We start from the raw sequence: 21,569 nt of genomic DNA on the forward strand, positions 1-21,569 counted from the left end.
TTCCTATTACAATAGCATGAACATCTCATACATCACATATATATCATTCATCATTCATCACAACTTTGGCCATATCACATCATAAAACACTTGCTGCAAAAACAAGTTAGACGTCCTCGAATTGTTGTTGCAAGTTTTACGTGGCTGCAATAGGGTTCTAGCAAGAACGTTTTCTTACCTACGTGAAAGCCACAACGTGATTTGTCAACTTCTATTTACCCTTCATAAGGACCCTTTTCATCAAATCCGCTCCAACTAAAGTGGGAGAGACAGACACCCGCCAGCCACCTTATGCAACTAGTGCATGTTAGTCGGTGGAACCGGTCTCACGTAAGCGTACGTGTAAGGTTGGTCCGGGCCGCTTCATCCCACAATACTGCTGAAGCAAAATAAGACTAGTAGCGGCAAGAAAGTTGACAACATCTATGCCCACAACAAATTGTGTTCTACTCATGCAAAGAGAACTACGCATAGACCTAGCTCATGATGCCACTGTTGGGGAACGTTGTAGAAAACAAAAATTTTCCTACGGTTTCACCAAGATCCATCTATGAGTTCATCTAGCAACGAGTGATCGGATTGCATCTACATACCTTTGTAGATCACGCGCGGAAGCGTTCAAAGAACGGGGATGAGGAAGTCGTACTCGACGTGATCCAAATCAACGGAGATCCTAGCACTGAACGGACGGCACCTCCGCGTTCAACACACGTACGGTCAGCGTGACGTCTCCTCCTTCTTGATCCAGCAAGGGGGAAGGAGAGGTTGATGAAGATCTAGCAGCACGATGGCGTGGTGGTGGATGCAGGGGTCACCGCAGCAGGGCTTCGCCGTTCTACTGCGAGAGGGAGAGGTGTAGCAGGGGAGAGGGAGGCGCCAAGACTCAAGGGTGCGGCTGCCCCTCCCTCCCCCCTTTATATAGGCCCCCTAGGGGGTGCGCCGACCCTAGGAGATGGGATCTCCTAGGGGGGGCGGCGGCCAAGGGGTGGAGTGCCCCCCAAGCCAGGTGGGGCGCCCCCCACCCTAGGGTTCCCAACCCTAGGCGCATGGGGTGGGCCAAGGGGGCACACCAGCCCACTATGGGCTGGTTCCCCTCCCCACTTAGCCCATGGGGCCCTCCGGGATGGGTGGCCCCACCCGGTGGACCCCCGGGACCCTTCCGGTGGTCCCGGTACAATACCGGTGACCCTCGAAACTCTCCCGATGGCCGAAACTGCACTTCCTATATATAATTCTTCACCCCGGACCATTCCGGAACTCCTCGTGACGTCCAGGATCTCATCCGGGACTCCAAACAACTTTTGGGTTACTGCATATTCATATCTCTACAACCCTAGCGTCACCGAACCTTAAGTGTGGAGACCCTACGGGTTCGGGAGACATGTAGACATGACCGAGATGGCTCTCCGGTCAATAACCAACAGCGGGATCTGGATACCCATGTTGGCTCCCACATGCTCCTCGATGATCTCATCGGATGAACCACGATGTCGAGGATTCAAGCAACCCCGTATACAATTCCCTTTGTCAATCGGCACGTTACTTGCCCGAGATTCGATCGTCGGTATCCCAATACCTCGTTCAATCTCGTTACCGGCAAGTCACTTTACTCGTACCGTAATGCATGATCCCGTGACCAGACACTTGGTCACTTTGAGCTCATTATGATGATGCATTACCGAGTGGGCCCAGAGATACCTCTCCGTCATACGGAGTGACAAATCCCAGTCTTGATCCGTGTCAACCCAACAGACACTTTCGGAGATACCCGTAGTATACCTTTATAGTCACCCAGTTACGTTGTGACGTTTGGTACACCCAAAGCATTCCTACGGTATCCGGGAGTTACATGATCTCATGGTCTAAGGAAAAGATACTTGACATTTGGAAAAACTCTAGCAAACGAACTATACGATCTTGTGCTATGTTTAGGATTGGGTCTTGTCCATCACATCATTCTCCTAATGATGTGATCTCGTTATCAATGACATCCAATGTCCATAGTCAGGAAATCATGACTATCTGTTGATCAACGAGCTAGTCAACTAGAGGCTTACTAGGGACATGTTGGTGTCTATGTATTCACACATGTATTACGATTTCCGGATAACACAATTATAGCATGAATAAAAGACAATTATCATGAACAAGGAAATATAATAATAATCCTTTTATTATTGCCTCTAGGGCATATTTCCAACAAAAGGTGGCATCCTTTACCCCTGAAAGGATGCCGCCAGAGTGGCCTGAGGTCCCACTAGAAGGGAGCCAGTGCCAAGCGAAGAGGTGGGAGCTAAGACTTTCAAGCTCCTGAAGGGCGAATTCGGTACACAAGGTTTCCTGGATGGCAATGATGTCAATGCGTTCGTAACGAATGTACTCGATGAGTTGGCGGCGACGGCCATCATGGCCGAAACCACGGATGTTCTAGAAAAGGGCCCACATCTAAGCCCCCATCGGGGGGCTGCTTGACCCCAGGACACGGGAGGCGATTTGAGTGCGAAGGGCCACAGTGCGCGAACGCGTGCGTCCACGGATTATCCTGTCGGCCACCAGAGGGGCCTGAACCGCGGGGGTGGCGGTCGATCCCTCGGGGGCCGAAGCAAGCGGGCTCGGGTCTCAGCCAGCTTGCCATCGGGAATCTCACAGGCCCTAATTGCCGCGATCTGTTCTAAGGGGGGACCGACCTCCCCCTGAAGACTATGGCCGAGTCAGTGGCCACCTTGGCGAGGTGGCCAAGCGGAGCGACCTCAAGTGCGGAAAAGGAACAGCTAGAAGAACTGGGAAGGTCGGGGTCCGCACCTGACTCGAGGTTTCGGGCTGCCGCCCAGAGCTCATCGCGCTCGGCGATGGACGGAGCCGGGGAGCCTGCCGGCTGGGTCGCATCGAGGCGGGCGCTGTGGCGGGAGGCTGTCACCGGTGTCGAGGTGGAGCGGGGCCGTTTGGCGTATGCCACCGTTGGAGGAGGGTGCGCGGAGGCTAGGGTGGAGACGCCCACTGCCATCGAAGCGGCCGAGGAGGCAGGTGAGGAGAGGCAGACGCCGGAGGTCACCGGCAAGGGGAGCTGGCCGACGAGCTCCAGGGTGACACCGGTCGCGGTCCCCGCGGGTGGGGGTGTCGGGGCAGGCGCGTCGGAAGCCTCACACCCGCCGCCACCCGTGGAGGCCGGGGAGGCCGAGCCGGCGGGGGACGGGGGGTCCGGCCCCGACGGAGTGGGGCGAAGGGCGGAGACAGCGTAGGGAGAGCGAGGCGACGAAGCCGGCGCGACGAGCAGACCCACACTGGAGATGTCACTGGCTGACTCCGAGGGAGACTGAGAGGGCATGACTGGCGGGGTGGCCAGGCGGAGGGCCACCGCGAGGTCAATGGCCGACACTCGAGTGCGCCTCGCCCCAGAACCGCCACGACTCGCTGGTGGGTTGGAGGGCTCCCGGGAGGGGGAGCGGGAGTGCTCCGAGCCGTCCTCGTCATCTCCAGGGTCGTCGAGGCGGGAGTGGCGCGAGCGTCTTCGGTGGGAGTCGTCGGCATCGTCTGGGCCACCCCCCAGGTGGCTGTCATCAGAGAAGCGGGGGCGGCCGACTTGGTTCGAAGGCTCAGGGCAGATCTTGAGGTCATAGCCGTCGTCGTTGAAGAAGACACGGATCGTGGCGTGGAGCTTGGAGGAGTCCAGGCACTTCACCTTGACCCAGACCTCCTCCTCCTTGCGTAGGGAAAGCTCGTCGACCACCACCACCTTGCCTAGGATCTTGGACATACTGCGGATGACCCGCTCAGACCGGGCCACATCTGGCAGGCTGGCAATGAGGAGCCAAGCAGTGTCCAAGACAGCCACGGCCTTGGGATCCCACCTCGGCCCAGAAATGCTCACCACAATGTCGTTGAGGGACAAGGTGATGTTGTTGCTGCGGTTACAGAGTCCCATGCTCATAGCGTCGGGGAAGATCACCGAGAAGGCGTTGGATGCGGTGGGGGTCACATGCCAATCCCACGAGCACCTGCACAGGTGGTTGAGCTCCGCCTCGATCAGCTCCGGGATGGCGACGGCCTCGCCCACGACCGACACAATCGCCAGCAACAAGGGGGAGGGAGGGGGGATCTCTTGGACCTCGATGTGGAAGAAGGCCATGTCCTCGATGCCGTGGCCGTACATCATGATCTCCTCCGTCACCGGGCGGTCCGGACAGAGAATCGCGGGGTGCCCGACATCCTTGCACAGGTAGCACATCGGAGGGTTGGGGCAAGCCACCTGGAAGTGGCCGGTCAAGCCGCAATTGAAGCACGGTGGACCATCGGAAGAGGCGTTGGTGCCCGGAGGAGGAGCCGCGGCGGCGGTGGAGGTGGAAGCCGGGTGGCGCGGGGGGCCCTTCTTCTTCTTCTTCTTGGGGCCCTGGCGTCCCCGATTCCCATTACCACCGTTAGACGGCGGGAACGCCGCCTAGGAGTAGGGAGGCTGGTAACGACGGGTGGCCGGGGCGCTGTTGGTGTTGGCGATGGGCAACGGGCGGGGCGGGGAGGGGGACCGATCCCGGCGACGAGCAGGCGAAGGGGACCGCCGCCGCGTGGACGGCCTAGGCTCCCCGGCCGGCGACCGACCACGGTCCCGCGACTCCGCCCGAGGAGAGGGGCGGCGCGCGAGCGGCGGTCGTCGCGAGTTGGTGAGCGGCGAGATGGACGGGGGGAGGAGCGACGGGAGTCACGCGCTGGGGATCGCCTAGCCGGTCGGCAGGCGAGCTGCTGCCGCAGGTCGGCCTCGGGCCGTAGGCCATCGGGGGAGGAGCGGGGAGGTTCACGGCGGTCGTCAGCCCGCCGCTTGGGGCGCCCAGCGTCGTCCCCCCACTCCCGAGTCATGGTCGGCGGGGGGTGAGAAGGGGGCGCGGGGAGGTCGGCGACGCCGGCGAGCAGGGGGCGTGGCGGGTTGGCTGGAACCAGGGCGAGACAGGGGGCAGGCAGCGTGGGGGTGGGATTCGGGGGGCGAGGAAACCCTACCAGGGGCCAGATAAATCGCTGGCCTGGGCCAGAGGCCGACTTGGGAAGAGTCTGGGCCGAGCGGGGCGGGACCGGTCTGCTGGGCCAGCCCACCACACCCGCGGTGGCCCGCATCCCACAGGCCGCGCCCGCGGTCAACGCCCCGGGAAGGGGGGTAGCAGCCAGGTCCATAGGCCGGCCCAGGAGCACGGCGGCCCGGTACGAGCGCCCCGGGGTGGCCAAGGGGGGAGCTAGGGTTTCCCCGAGAGCCGCCGCGGTTGCCGCCGGCGGGGGGGGGGGGGGGGCGGTGTGGGGATGGCGGGGCGTGAATGCGACCCGGAGGGTGGGGCCCAGAGGGACCGCGAGACGAGAAGAAGGGGTGGAAGGGGGCACGACGGGAGAGGGCCACAGCAAGCTCGGGCGGGATCGTCGGAGACGATCGGGCCGGAGCAGAGGGGGGCATGGCCGGGGTCGAGGGCTTCTATGAGGCGCGAGCAGGACCACGGTCCGCGCGGCCGGCAACACCCCAGTTGCCGGCACGGCGTTGCCGGGAGGGCACCCCGGACCCCAAGGTCGGACCTTGCGACCCCCGCGATGGAGAGGCGGCCGGAGGGAGGCGCCGGCGCCGAGCTGACCCGCGGGCGGCCGAACTCCCACCCCTGGGAGTAGGGCCACCGGCGAGGTCGGGAAGCGGCAGCCGCGGCGGAGCCTTGGGAGGGACACGATCCCGGCACACGATGGGTCGCCCAGCGGCGACATCGTCGGCCTCGGCGAGGTCAGCCCACACGACCCGCGGCGGACCAGAGGAGGGGGTCGGCGGTGGGACAGGTGCGGCAGACGCCGACGAGGGGGCGGGGCTCGAGGGGGGGGGGGGGGGGGGGGGGGGCGGGAGGAGGGGCGGTGGCGGGGCAACCGCGGCGACAGCGTCGCCAGGGGCGCCGCCCGAGCAGTCGCCAGAGCCGTCCATCCGACCACCTCTGGATCACTCGCTTCAAAATAATAAGACGTGGTTTAGATGAAAATGAGTAATCCATGGACTTTCTTTGGTTGACTGGATACCACCTCCCCCATATCTTTAGAACAAAATGCAAAAGTTATTTATTAATTAAACAGTATTAAACGTAAAGTGATAGGAAAAAAGATGGTTCAAATGTACTGACAGAATCATGACGGTGTCAACCAAATCAGAGAACTTCACTGGTTCGAGATGATCCTTGACTTCTAGCGATGCGTACTCCAAACCGTATCTATATTTTTTTACATTCTTCGACAGGAAAAGCAAAACAAAATGATCCCGAGAACTAATACCCTTCTGGCACTTTAATACGTCCTGAAATTGAAGTTAAGGTAGTATCAGAACAAAGAAAAGGGAGATCACAATAATCATGGGCCATGAAATAAAGAAACTAACCTGCAAATTCATGAGAGGGGAGTCCTCTAAGCTGTTCACTGGGTGATCCAAAGCTCCATATGCAGCTTCTGAAATGGAACATGGAGCCCAAGAACCAACAGGGGCACCAGGTTCAGCAGTATCATAAGTAAACCGCACTATTTGCTGCCCGGAAGAACTTCTAACAGTCCCATCATAAGCAACATATACATCCCTCAGGTGACATTAGTTTTCTTGTTAATGCCCCAGGAACATCTGCATTCGCACTGAAGAAATTTTCTCTACCAGATATTGAATGAAGAAGACACTCCAATGGATTTAAACCACCTGCAAAAGAATTCCTTATCACAGCATATAGGTTTTGGCCTCCCAAGCATTCAGCCGTGCTCCCAGCATTCAATGATTTATGTCTATTGCAGCTAGCACACGAGAGTTCTGGAGGAATTCTAAAGGGAAATTTGCTTCCTGGAAGTTGAAGACCGACACATGCAGTTTGTTGCACAAACTTCCACATGCTACCCTTACTTCCGGAATTAATCATCACCATCATTGAATTATCTTTGGACGTGTGTTGATGAACCATCTTTAGGAGATCATTGAACACACTCTTAAACGCCATGATTGAAGATTTAATGATTGATAGATTGTTCTGCATGAACTCAGACTGTTCATAAGCATTTGAGAGATCAGCACAGTCATCATAACACTTCAAATTAAGTATAGAATTTGGACTTAGCAATAGTTGTTCAATATGAAAAGCCTCTTTAGCATCATCCAGTGCCAGATTAACTTCATCGGCAAGTTTTTTCCTTGAGTTATGGTCTGAGTAAAGATAGATATCTGAAAGACAGACACTAAAACCCCTCATTGTTAAAAACTCAAGAGTATATCCTGAGCAGAAGAAAGGAACTTGAGAGCCGTGTCACCATATTCTTTGAACATGACAGAGGAAAGGCCAGACAAGCCATTCTGTAGCCATAAAGAATCAGATGATCAGGCAAGAACTTCACCATCTATGATGTGTACCTTAGGATCAGTACTGAAATTCATATCAGAAGGAAGCAGCATGCTGAACAACTGTTTACCAGTCCACAGTGGACCGTGAGAGCATACAGATTTAAATACTGATGGTGCTGCTGTCAGAGAGAGTGGATGGCATAACATTTGAAATTGTTGAAATTCAGTTTTCTCCAGTAAAACCTCCGAGCTTGTTAATAGATACGCAGCAGCCAGAGAGTCATGTGTTAATGACACCAAACTTCGACCATCTTGCACATTCAACAGTTGGCGTCTTAAGCTAACTAGCTCTCCAAGCTCAGCACTTGATTGTATAAACTGTGTGACATATCCATGCAAAAAATCTCCATCAAAATCTCCCATAAAAGGTGCACAACACAGTGGGTTGATTGAAAGAACTGACTGAACTGGTAATAACTTCGCAGATAGCGCAATAAGTGAGTGTTGATGTACTGATGGTGGCCTATTGATAAGAATGCAATCACTATCCTGCAATAACTTATGCACAATGTCACCAATTACCAGCTGATTTGCCTCCTTAACAAGGATTTGCTTTCCATTGCGCTTAATTAATAGTTCTTCCTTGGCAAGAAGGTGCAGGTTGCACTTAGAATTTATGTTGTCGAAGTTGTATGAGTTAACATACTCAGAAACGTGCAATTTCGAAGCTAAATCCATAGGGATGCCAATTTCATGTAATCTAATCTTCAGATCACCGACCATAGTACTCCGAAAAGAATTATTGGATCGTTTGCTGAGAATGGAATCCTTCAACCATTTCATTCCATATGTGTCTCTTGATGATTCCTTATCTGTCCTTTTAGAGTGTAATTGCAAATAAATAAAATGTCAATGAAGCAAGTGAAAGCATATGACATACGCAGTAAGCACAATGTCACCTCAAAGTCTCAACTGCATAGTAATATTAATTTTGTGACAGAATTACCAAGTAGGTTAAAAAACCATTTTATTTTACTTGTTATGAAGTAATAACAAAAAACAAACAGTTAGATATCAATGATAACTTGTAAGCCATGGAGATAGACCAAATATGTTCTCTTCAGGTAAAAGACTTTTCTTTCACTGAAACTGATACTCATCCTTCAAAATTAACCGAATTAAATCTTAGTGGTTAGCAAGGGACTAGATGAAACAGCTATGTTTTGTCGGTTATGTTTAATCAGTTTACAGAGGGCATCATATCAAGGTGCAGGATTGGTACATGAGATATTCTCCACTACAATCAGGTAAAGTGTTAGAACAATTTGTATATCATATGGTGCAAGTCACATGAGGCCCACTGCTGCAAGGAGCACATCTGTCCCTCGGCGTTGCTTTAGCCGGTGCGACGCGGGGGGTGGGACGCATAGCGCACTGCAATTGGAGGCGCGGTGGGCTGGAGGCACCAGCGCCACATGAGGTTGAGCTGCAACCAGCAGCACAGAGAGCTGGGACCAGCTGATCCAGGAGTTGCAATCAGTGACACCGGAAGCTACGACGGGCAGCGCACTGTAGTCGAAGATTGTTTCTGCCAGCGTTGGTGGTAGCTGGAACTGGCTTCAGTGCATGCTGGAACCAGCGGCGCGATTTTCTGGAACCAGGAGTCGTCGGTGCTGGAAGCAGACTACAACGCCACCGAATGCTGGAACATCACTGCATTTTTGTTGGAACCAGCTCCGCGAATTGCTTGCACCATTGTCCCTCAGAGCTACAACTGTTTGCAGCGGTGCTGTGACGGGGTGTGATTGCGCGGCGGAAATGTTGGAACCAGCTCCGTGATTTGCTGGAACCTGCATTTCCGGGAGCTACAACAGGCATGCGGTGGTGCTGCAAGTGTGGCTGGGAGTGGCGAAAATGCTGGAAGAGGCACCATGATTTGCTGGAACCATTGTCCCCGGAAGCTGCAACGACACAAGACGGTGCTGCAGCGGGCGGGGTGGCACATTGATAAATACTGGAGCTGGCGCGGTCCAGTGCTGCAACCAGCGATGCAAGAAGCTTCGACGTCCCGCGAGGGTGCTCTGATTGGGGCAAGAGGCTGCGGCGAACACGCCAGGGATGACGATTTGCTACAACAGGCTTCAATGCATCTACGACCGCGGTTGACCGATTGAGAGAAGGCGCGACGCCGGTGTGTAGGCCAGCGACAAGGAACAACATGGGGAGATGGGTGAGAATGTGCCCGCTGGCTGCGTCCGTTGGTTATTTTGCTGCCACTGGAGCTGGGGTCCGGCGAGAAGAGCGAGATACGCTCAGCATCTGAGCATGGAGGGGATTTTTTTTTCTTCACAAACTGAAGCCAGCAAAACGACGCGCAAGGTGAATCAAACGCTCCTGCTCTCTCGCATCAAACATCTGCGAGGCGACCGGCCCAAGTTTGGGCTGGCCGAGCAGCGCCTAGCACCGGCCTTCGAGAAAGCATATGATCCGAGCCGAGTTAGTTGGGACTTCTTTGAGGAGATCCTCCATAATAAAGGCTTTGAGGCTAGATGACTAGCTGGATGATGTAGCTGGTTATTAATATCAATGGGGAAGAGGGCCCCTTCTTTAGGAAGTACAAAGGAGCCCATTGTTTAATTTAGTCTCTCATGCCCTAGCTGCAGCGGCGGAGCTTGATCAGAATTATAGGAGGGGCTAATCCATGTAGGAGGGGCTATTCAACCAAAGATTGGGCAAAACACCATCATTTCTGTCTAATTATGTGCTAATAATATAAGAAAACTACACAAGCAGGAGGGGCCATGGCCCAGGTTGGCCTTAAGGAAGCTCCGCCACTGCCTAGCCGCCATGTTAGAGCCATATCCCTGGGGTGGTTCCTTGTGGCCTCACCCATCTTCAATATGTGGATGATACACTTATCCTCATTAGAAATGCCCCTGTCAACATTGTTTTTTGATAAAGGATGGATTTTATTGACTTAAAATGAAGCATCAAGAGGAAACAAACACAATGAGCACACACCTGGTCTTTGCATAGCTAGGTGCATAAGCCAACACCAACGCACACACACAAAATACGCCGGCAAATAGCAAAGTCATATAATACCAAAGCTATGCATAGGGAAGGAAAAAAAACAAAAGTGATCAAATCTCTGCGCCACTCCATACGGTCTTCTAATGACTTTGTATCGAACCTATTTGCCCTGTTGTAAACCTCTGTCCACCCCAGCGTCAAGAAATTGGTTAATTGGTAAAGATACATGAATTTGGTGCCCCGCCCAAAAAAGAGACCCAAGTCCTAATAATCCCACTAAGTGGTGATTCAACATGGATTCTACATCTTGGAACCAGACCAATTTGGAAGCGGCTTTGTGATAATGGAACCAACCAGCAAAAAGCATTAACGCTGCAAAAATCAATGGACCCTCAGTTTATGGACCGGCACAAGCTTTATTAGTTTTACCAGCGGCATCATAATAAACTAACATGTCTTTTTACTGGAGTACAACAGAGAAGTGGCACGCGCATATGTACAGATGATACTGTTAAACATCCAATATTATGGGCCGCCAAGAGTTATTCTTGGGCGCCACTTCTAGGAGATAGAGATAGTTTTTCTTTCCTGTTTAAGTTACATCTTATCTCCAATCTTCTGTAAACTCTTCCAGTTAGTCATCTAACCGTACGCTATGTAATCTCCTCGAGAGGTTTTCTCTCGCCATCAATATATAAGCACGCGGGCTCCCGTCCAGGGGGTTGAGACGCTTCGACAATACTTTACATGGTATACAGAGCAGGCCTTTTCCATCGCATCTAGCTCATCTACCTCCATCGATCATCCCCATCGACCTTCATCGATCAACTCCATCGCCGCCATGTCCTCCTCCTTCGCTGTTCCCTCCTCCGGCCTAAACTACAACATCTCCGAGCCTCTCACCAGGACGAACTATGTTCTTTGGCGAGCTCAAGCCCGATCCCAAATACTGGGCGCCGGCTTGTATGGATACGTCGACAAAACCATAGCTGAGCCTCCCAAGACAATCATCGCCAAGGATAAAGATGGCAAGGATCAGGAGATGCCAAACCCTGCCTATGCCCCCCGGCTAGTCCAGGATCAGCAAATCGTTGCCTACCTTCTCCGAAACCTCTCCAAGGAGGTCCTCGTCCAGGTGGCTTCGCTGGAGACCTCGCATGCAATATGGACGGCGCTCTCCAACATGTTTGCTGCGGTCTCCCTCTCTCGCGTCAACAATCTTCGTGCTGCCCTCACTAACGCCCAAAAGGGCACACAATCTGCCTCAACATACTTCGGCTATATGCATTCCCTCTCTGACGAGCTCGCGGCGGCCGGCAGACCTCTTGGAGAGCCGTAACTCATCTTGTTCATTGTCGCCGGCCTTGATATGGATTACCAGCCACTTATCTCCGCGCTTGATGTCCGCACCGAGCCCATCACGGCCGATCTCCTTTTCTCTCTAGTGGCCAATTTTGATCAGCGGGTCGAACTATACCACGGCAACAACGGTGGCGGGTTCAAATCCTCAGCGAACTCTGCTTCCCGAGGCAGGCAGGGAGGCAGAGGTGGCTATCGTAACCAGAAGAACGGCTCTGGCAACGGATCCCGTGGAGGCCCTGGCAGCGGCGGCCACTCTGGTGGCAGCAGTGGCCCTCCTGGTGGTGGCGGCGGCTACCAAGGGAGTGGTGGCGGCGGCGGCTACCATAGCAATGGTGGCGGCGGAGGCTACAACGGCGGCTATCACCATAACAATGGTGGTGGCGGCTATCAGGGTGGTGGTGGCGGCGACTACTATCACTCCTCCAACAACAATGGCAGCAACAACAATCAACGACCCCTCTCCAACAACAACCGGCGCCCCTTCCAAGGCTATGAGGGCTATGAAGGCAAGTGCCAAATATGTAAGAAAACAAACCACATTGCTAAGGATTGTGATTGGCGCTACGCCGATGACAACTCCCAGAAAAAGAAAATTGCAACTGCAACAGAAGGATCATATGGTGTCGATACCAATTGGTACATGGACACGGGTGCAACAAACCACATTACTGGAGAGTTGGAGAAGCTGACCATGCATGACAAATATCGTGGCCACGATCAGATCTACACCGCCGCTAATGGTGCAGGTATGGAGAATGAAAATATTGGTCAATCAATTATCAAAACCCCACATAAAGATCTTGTCCTAAAAGAAATTTTGCATGTTCCTAATGCTTCCAAAACTCTTCTTTCAGTCCATCGCATTGCTCTTGATAATAATGTCTTTCTAGAATTTCATCCCTATTTCTTTTTGATCAAGGACCAGGCCACAAAGAGAGTTCTCCATAGGGGTGTCTGTATTCAAGGGTTGTATGCGTTGCTTCCTCAATACTGCAAGTTTAATAAACAAGTCTATGGTGCCATCAAACTCTCCGCTGAAAGGTGGCACAGTCGTTTAGGTCATCCGTCCTTTTTCACTGTTCATCAAATTCTTAGTAGAAATAAACTCCCAGTTGTTGGTGAGAGAGATTCAGAAACTATTGTGATTCATGTCAAAGAGCAAAAAGTCATCAATTACCGTACCCTGTTTCCACTAGTATATCTACCAAACCTTTACAACTTATTTTTTCTGATGTATGGGGTCCTGCACCCACTTCGGTTGGTAGACATTCTTACTATGTAAGCTTCATTGATGATTTTAGCAAGTATACCTGGATTTATCTTCTTAAAAAACGCTCGGATGTTTTTGAAGTCTTTCACAATTTCCAAGCTCTAGTAGAACGCAAGTTTGATAGCAAAATCATTGCCGTGCAATCTGATTGGGGTGGGGAATATGAGAAGCTGAATTCTTTTTTTCAAAAGACAGGTATTTCTCATCATGTGTCCTGCCCCCACGCCCATCAGCAAAATGGTTCTGCAGAACGGAAACATAGACACATTGTTGAGGTAGGCCTAGCTCTCCTAGCTGCGGCCTCCATGCCTTTAAAATTTTGGGACGAAGCCTTTCTTAATGCTGTCCATCTTATCAACATGTGGCCTAGTCGCACTATTGCCAATGAAACTCCTACTGAACGTCTTCTTCATGTCACCCCTGATTATACTACACTTCGTGTTTTTGGGTGTGCATGTTGGCCTAATCTTTGTCCCTACAATGCTCGCAAACTCATGTTCCGCTCATAAAAATGCATTTTTCTTGGCTATAGTGCTCAACACAAGGGTGTGAAATGTCTAGATATTCCAACTGGTCGTGTGTATATTTCTCGCGATTTTGTCTTTGATGAAACCCAGTTTCCCTTTGAAAAACTACATCCCAATGTCGGTGCCCTTCTACGAAAGGAGATTCTTCTCCTCCCTTCTAATCTATCCGGAGTTGATTGTGTGTGCAGTGATGATTGTATTGATTCAATTACGACTAATTCTTCTAATTCTGCATCTGAGTGTGCTGCTACAGGGGCCAATAGTGGTGAAAACGGTGCACACAATGGTGCAAAAACGGCAGCAAATGGTGCTTCTACACGATCTGCAGCTGCCACGGACGATCTGACACGACCGCCTTCGGGATCTGCGCCTCTGATCACGCCAGGGCCGACAACATCGGCCTCGGGATTGCCGATCTGCCAAGCGGCCCCGCGCCCTACGCCTAGCCCGCATCCACCTGCGGCTGGGCGCTCGCCAACACCCAGCCCGACCCACTTGTCCGCTGCCACGTCAGGCGCTAGGCCAACGCGGTTTGCCCCTGAGCCCCGCGTCTACATCAGGCGGGGTCCACTCCTGTCAACTGCGCCCGGCGCGTGCGTCCGTGTGGGATCCAACCCCGATTCTGCTGCTTCCCCGGGATCTTCTGTGGCTCCTTCCTCATCTCCTGTGCCTCATTCGGCCACAGACGATCCGGTGGTCATGGAGGCTACAACGGACGATGCAGCCGCCTTCTCGGGGTCGGTTCCGAGCCCTGTAGCTGATTTTTCTTCACCTGCGGTCACTGGATCTTCTGTGCCGCAAACTGCTACACCGCCACGCACACATCTCCAAGCAGGTGTTATTCAGCCTGTAAATTACAAAACAAAATTTGGTTTGGCTGCATCCACAGGAGAACCATGCACACATCTTGAGGCTCTTGCTGATCCTAAGTGGAAGGCAGCCATGGATGATGAATTTCAAGCTCTTCAGAAAAATCGTACTTGGCACTTGGTTCCTTCACCACAAGGTAAAAATGTGATTGATTGCAAGTGGGTATTCAGCATAAAACGGAAGTCTGATGGTACAATAGATCGTTATAAAGCTAGGCTTGTTGCTAAGGGCTTCAAGCAAAGGTATGGCATAGACTATGAGGATACTTTCAGTCCAGTTGTTAAAGCTGCTACTATTCGTCTTGTATTGTCTATTGTTGTATCTAGAGGATGGAGTCTCAGGCAGCTAGATGTGCAGAATGTGTTTCTTCATGGTGTTCTGGAAGAGGAAGTATATATGAAGCAACCTCTTGGGTTTGAAGACAAGAACAAACCGTATCATGTGTGCAGGCTTAACAAGTCTCTCTATGGGCTGAAGCAAGCTCCTAGAGCATGGTACTCTCGTTTAAGTACAAAATTGCAGCAACTTGGTTTTGTTTCTTCAAAGTCTGATACTTCACTGTTCATCTTCAACAAGTCTCATACATCAATCTTTGTGCTTACTTATGTTGATGATATCATTGTTACAAGTTCTTCCAATGAAGCAGTGATAGCTCTTTTGTCAGATTTGAATTCAGAATTTGCTCTCAAGGATCTAGGATATTTGCACTTCTTCCTTGGTATTGAGGTCAAGAAAAACAAGGAAGGTGGTCTTCATCTTTCTCAGGAAAAATGTGCAACTGATCTTTTGAGGAGAGTTGGGTTGCAGAATTGTAATCCTTCACCAACACCATTGTCCAGTTCAGAAAGACTCTCTTACTGAAGGTGAACCTTTGAGTCAGGAGGATGGCACCAACTATAGAAGCTTGGCAGGTGCACTACAGTATTTGACCCTTACCAGACCTGACATTGCTTTTTCAGTCAATAAAGTCTGCCAGTTTCTTCATGCACCTACTACTGCCCATTGGACTGCAGCAAAACGTATATTGAGATATGTGAAACACACTTTGAGTGTTGGATTGACCTTCAGCAAGTCCTCATCCACGCTTATGAGTGCTTTTTCAGACTCTGACTGGGCAGGCTGTTTGGATGACAGACGATCAACAGGAGGGTTTGCAGTTTTCCTTGGTCCTAATTTGATCTCATGGTGTGCAAAGAAACACGCTACAGTTTCTAGGTCAAGTACTGAGGCAGAGTATAAGGCATTGGCAAATGCAACATCAGAAGTTATTTGGGTGAAAGCTGTTCTTAAGGAACTTGGTCTTCATCACACACAAACTCCTTGTCTTTGGTGCGACAACCTTGGTGCCACATACTTATCTGCTAACCCTGTGTTTCATGCAAGAACTAAGAATATTGAGATAGATTATCATTTTGTTAGAGAATGAGTTGCCAACAAGGAACTGGACATTCGTTTTGTACCCTCAAGAGATCAAGTTGCGGATGGTTTCACGAAAGCTTTGGCCACAAGACCGTTTGAAGAGTTTAAACGTAATCTCAAATTGAGGAGTTTAGATTAAGGGAGGGTGTTAAACATCCAATATTATGGGCCGCCAAGAGTTATTCTTGGGCGCCACTTCTAGGAGATAGAGATAGTTTTTCTTTCCTGTTTAAGTTACATCTATCTCCAATCTTCTGTAAACTCTTCCGGCTAGTCCTCTAACCGTACGCTATGTAATCTCCTCGAGAGGTTTTCTCTCGCTATCAATATATAAGCACGCGGGCTCCCGTCCAGGGGGTTGAGACGCTTCGACAATACTTTACAGATACGACAGGAAAACTTGACCGCAAAACTACAGGGGAGGCCTTGACATTGTATAATTTTACTGATATACTGAGAAAAATAGGGAAAATGACATATAATCATGAAACTTGGATACTGTAACAAAAAGAAAATATCAGTTCCCTTGCCTTTGATGATTTAAGGCACTCCATAACTAGGCTTGTGACAAGTAAGTTTGCATGAACACTGAACTGTGGAGGCTGACGCAAGTCATAAATTTTCCTACAGGCATCAACCGTCCTCTTATAAGCTTGTCAGGTCATCATACGTCCAAACAAGAAATGAACAAACATATAAGTTCATAATTAAGACACCAACACATCCCAGATATTCCCTGCAGAAAAAAACAGCCCAGCTATTCATGTGCATCAGACCACAATAAAAACATGCATGCTCGACAAACATATAAAGAAGCCGGAGAGTATTAGACATGTGAGAGTATATTAGACAGAATAGTGATGAATCAATCTATTAACGTAGGAAATGTATATTGTTCGATTAGGTTCTCTCGTTGATTAAATGATTTATGGTCAGATTTTAATCCTTACACCGTACAATGGATCTGGTTGCATTTAACAAAAGTATTTAAGGGGAAATTGTTAGAAAAAGTTGAAGGTATGATACAGAAAATAATCTTGGGTACAAAGTTCGCCAGCGAGATATCACATAGTCACATACATAAACAAAGCGAGTGCCATCTGAGAACTCATAGGGCAACTCTGCCACACGATGGAAGTTAGGAGTCACCAGCAAACAAGACAGATAAATTAGCTCCCGCCTTGAAACAAACCGGCTAATAAGATCAGGATCATCAAGTTGTTTCAATATGTGACGGAACTGCAAACATGATAAGGAAATAAGATTTTAACCATAATAAATAATGTAAAATTATATGGTCAGCTGCTCACCATTTTCTTTTGAAAGAAACTTAGCATAGCAATACCAATGCACTGGCCAACAAGAATATGCATACCACCTTCCAAAAGAAGCTTTGAGAAAATAGCATTCGCCCAGTTGCCCTTATCACTTAAATTATATTTACATCCACATACCATGCACTGAACAAAACTAGAATATACAGCATAATTTCACCGAGAAGTCTTCTCTAAAAAAAATCACTGAGAAGTGGATGAGTTAATTTACAATTTATGAGGGCATTCTGTGTCAGAGTTCGTAATGCACCATAGCTATTTTTTTACCGGAAAGGTAATGCATCATAAGGATCAGGTGTATTGCCTTAATGATCATGCAAAACTACTTTGCCAAATAATAACACATCATATTACTCGATCTCATAGGATTTGTTGTGTTCTGTTTTCTGTATGTTGTAGATATTCAAAACAACACAAGCAACCCAAAAATCCCTTTTTAAAATTGTCTTATAAGTTATAATTCCACACTTAAAGCGTTGATAAAAATATGGCAGGGACAAAGTTGATGAATTGTCAGCCAATAATATATAACATTTTATGAAACATGAAAAGATGTTGCAGTAAAACCAGATCTGCTCTGCAAGCCAACTCAGAGCAGACTAACAAACTGAATATATAGAAAATACTTACTTGGGATGGAGATATCAATATCTTGGTTATATTTGATTGAGAGGGGTGGCGATGAGGTAAAAAATCCCAATAGTCCTGGGGTAACTTGTCTGTCACTCTGCCAACAACTTCTGCGGTAACCGAAATTCTGTTCCATAATGGTAGGGTTCTGTTGAAGTTTAGGTTTATTCTTGAACCCTCTTATTCTCGGGCTTGCCAGCGTCTTAAATATTACATCAGGGTATTGTTTAGTGTCATCCTTCTGTTCAGTAAAAAAGGTCGAGGTTTAATACAATATGTAGAAACACAGGCCAAAACGTCTGAACATGCACTTACTGAGCAATACTTGCAAGTTGCTTGACTTGTAGCCCCATCCGACCTCTTCAACAACAAAAATCAACATGTTAGAGGAGTATTTACGCACCAACCAGATATACCAAAAAAGAGAGCCCATATCCACATTTTTTTTTGCAATGCTTACATATCTTCTTATGTGCTTTTGGGATGTAAATATCTTCTCACAAATTCCAAATGTTCAAACAAACAAAGTGTAAGTAATTAATATAAAGTTTGGTTTCCACATTGCAGCAGTTTGTTTAAGGATACATTATGTATGGAAAAATATACACTAGCTATGACAACAGTACCGATGTTTGTTTTACGGCGTTTTATTTTGTATATGCAGGCCTTTGCACACCGACATTAGTTTAGAAGATCAATAATGATTAAAGAAAATAAATTGCTAAATGAAGATGAAATAGGTTAATTTGGCCATTACAAACCTTTGAATATCTGTTTTTCTTTGGAGTGTGGCAGCTAGGACATATCTGATTCAGTAACTGAACAGCTTCCTCAACCGTATATGGGTTGAACACAATTGTCGGCAGCTTAATGACACTGAAATGACCTAACATTTCGACAAGTCAATTAATTTTGGATTAGGAAGATAAAACAAGATAAATTTGGTGCTGAATGCTTAATATTACTCACCATCGCCATCACACTTGCTGTGCAATCCACAAGTCTCACACTTTTTTGCCCCATTTGGTAATCCCAACTTCGCACTAGTGACATTAGATGCTTTTGCAATGCTCGCGCTGCTATACTTTTTCTGGAAATGCCTGTCAGTTTAACATACTTTCCGCAGGGTAAAAATTGTGGAGGCAAAGTAAATAAAAGATTACCATATCTTTACTGGACATGAGATCGAATTTGATTGCCTTTAGCTCCACCTCCGCGATCAGCGGATCCATTTCAGTAATTGCCTCATCCATCCTGCAGAAACGAACACACAGAGAAATATCACACTGACAGAAGTATATGATGGCATACAAAAATGAAAAGAATCTAAATCGTTAATACTCCAGGGATTGCTTTTGGATGGAGTACAAGAAGAAACAGGAAATTTCTACAGGGATTGCTTTGGAACGAGGAATCTCATGTCAATCTCAAGCACTCGTATCGAGCCGAAGCAAACGGGCCATCAGCACAGGAAAAGCGGGACTTAGTCAGTGCAAAAAGGAGGTTAATTAGACATAGGAAACCAAGTAGGGTTTTTATATAGGAAAATGAAGGACCGAAGTCGACAACAGAAAAATAAAGACCTTTTTTGCAACCTGCAACAAAGGGTGGAACAAATCCACGCCTAGCCGGATCGAGGAGCAGTAGAAGGTGGCGGCGCCGGCGCCGGCGCAACAATCTGCCGTGCGAGGAAGAGATGGGGGGAGCACAAGCGCGGTAGCAGCCTGGCCTTTTGGAAATTTGTGGGTCGGGACTCGGGAGCAATCCACCCGGCCGGGAGACGGCTGCAGAGAGAAGCACGCGGCAGGGGTGTGGGCGCCTTGGAGGGGCTGAATGCGGCGGCGCTGCCCGCGCTGCATTCTCGGGAGAGGAAGCGCACGGGGAGCTGAGACGACAGGGTCGGAGTTTTTGCTTCTCTCCTTTTCTTCCCCCTTCTTTTCTCTTTGAAGGTTTACACTTTTTTTTTGGTCACTAGACTGGATTTCTTCAAAAAGTGCAAATGCGACATTTAATCCCAAAAAGGTGGTATTCTAATGAAGATGCAAAATACAATGTGGTATTTTATCAAATTTCAACTAGTTGCAAAAAGCCTGCTATCTCTACTCCTAGATCGGGAGTTAATAGCCTGGTATCCGGGTTTTTATTGGCCCCCCTCCCCCCACACTTCCACGCTAGTTTTTCACACTTACCAGAAACCTACCGCGCGCAAAGAAAACAGCAAGGTTACCGAATCTTGCCTTCACCCCGCCCAAATCTTTCTCGCCCTTTTCTTCCTTCTCTCGCGAGGAGAGAGCTTCGCGCCTGATGCAGCTAGGCGGTCGTCCCAACCTCCCACTCCTGGTTGTTGGCAACCGACGAGCCACAACCTGCAAGGACGCCGCTGGCCACGCGGTGCTCGCTCCTCCTCCCTACCTCTCCACCATCGCCGCCTGTGTCCATGCCACGTACATCTCACGCCCGCCTGAGCCGCGATGGGTTGGCCCATCGCCGCTGCCGCGTGCACCCAACCACCGCCAGCTCGTCACCCGACGTCACCCAGCCGTCGCGCCATCCCGTCTCCGACCTCCCTTTGCGCTCGTTATCATGTCGAGAAGATGTTGCAGAGGATGCTCCTACTTGGCGGCAACTGGCCATGAGTAGAGGGTGCTCCCCGACCGCAACTGCATGTCTTCCAGGCGACTATAACTTAGTGGTGCTTTGTAGGGGGAGAATGGCAGTTGCAGTGGCGGAGCTAGACAGGATGTTCGGGGCGGAGGGGGTGGGGCTGAGGTAGAAAATATGGTTGTTTAAGGGCTGAGCTAAAAATATATAATCCCCAAAAATTTCTTCAGGTTTTGTAGTGAGGCTGGGGGCATGGCCCCTGCTAGCCCCAACTAAGCTCCGCCGATGGATAGTTGCATGTCCGTCACTAGGCATGCAACTGCAAAAGTTGCCCCCCTCCCTAATTGCAACAGCATGTATTCAATGCGACTGCAACTTGGCAGGGCGAAAGTGGTGTTTTTGTCGAGAGAGACGATGGTTGCATGTTTGCCACTAGGCACACAACTGCAAGTGCTGCCCTCAACCTCTACTATGTGTTTTCAACATGGCTTCAACATTGATCTTTCCCAAATTACACAATGAAACATTTTTTGAAATACAATTTGAATGTTTCTAAATTATTGGACTAATCTTTTATAAATTATTGAACCTTTTCCCAAATACACATTGTATAATAAATATGTTTCTTAATACAGGATGATTTATTTTCTTTCAAATTGCGTTACATTTTGTATGACAATATCATCAGACTTAAAAACCCACAAAATTTGAGAGGTGTTCACGAAATTTTTAAATTTATGTTACACTTTTTAAAAAGTGCTCACCTATTTAAAAAATGTTTTTGTATTTTTAGTAGATTTTGGTATATCTTTTAACAAGTATTTCTTGAATGAAAGAAAATCAAAATTAGAAAAAAAGGAAAAGAAAAGAAAAGCATATGCAGAACAATAAAGAAATAGAAAAAACAATGAAAGGAAAAGAAAATAGAGAAAGTAAAGAAAAAAGAAAAAGAGGAACAACACACAAAATATCGATGTTCTAACTAAATTAAAAAATATTTAGACAACAGGCCACATGTTCAACATTTGTAAAAAAGAAAGGCCCTAAGTATTTCCTATAGCCCAATATGGGATATTTAATTCTGCACAAGAGGGGACAAGAAAACTAGGCCCAACTAAAGCCCATAAAAAGTTCACAACAACACTGGCTAGAGAAACACGTATGAACGATGAAAAATATACAAGACAACACATATTGTATTATAAGATGAC

At 49.0% G+C, this 21,569-nt stretch overlaps 1 pseudogene; it reads right to left on the reverse strand.

Annotated features, from left to right (window-relative positions):
- Window positions 1–20,196, reverse strand: part of LOC123067528 (DNA-directed RNA polymerase IV subunit 1-like) — a 34,819-nt pseudogene extending 14,623 nt beyond the window's left edge.
- Window positions 20,197–21,569: the final 1,373 nt, after the last annotated feature.

This window comes from Triticum aestivum, chromosome 1A, assembly GCF_018294505.1.
Source record: "Triticum aestivum cultivar Chinese Spring chromosome 1A, IWGSC CS RefSeq v2.1, whole genome shotgun sequence".
Lineage (NCBI taxonomy): Eukaryota > Viridiplantae > Streptophyta > Magnoliopsida > Poales > Poaceae > Triticum > Triticum aestivum.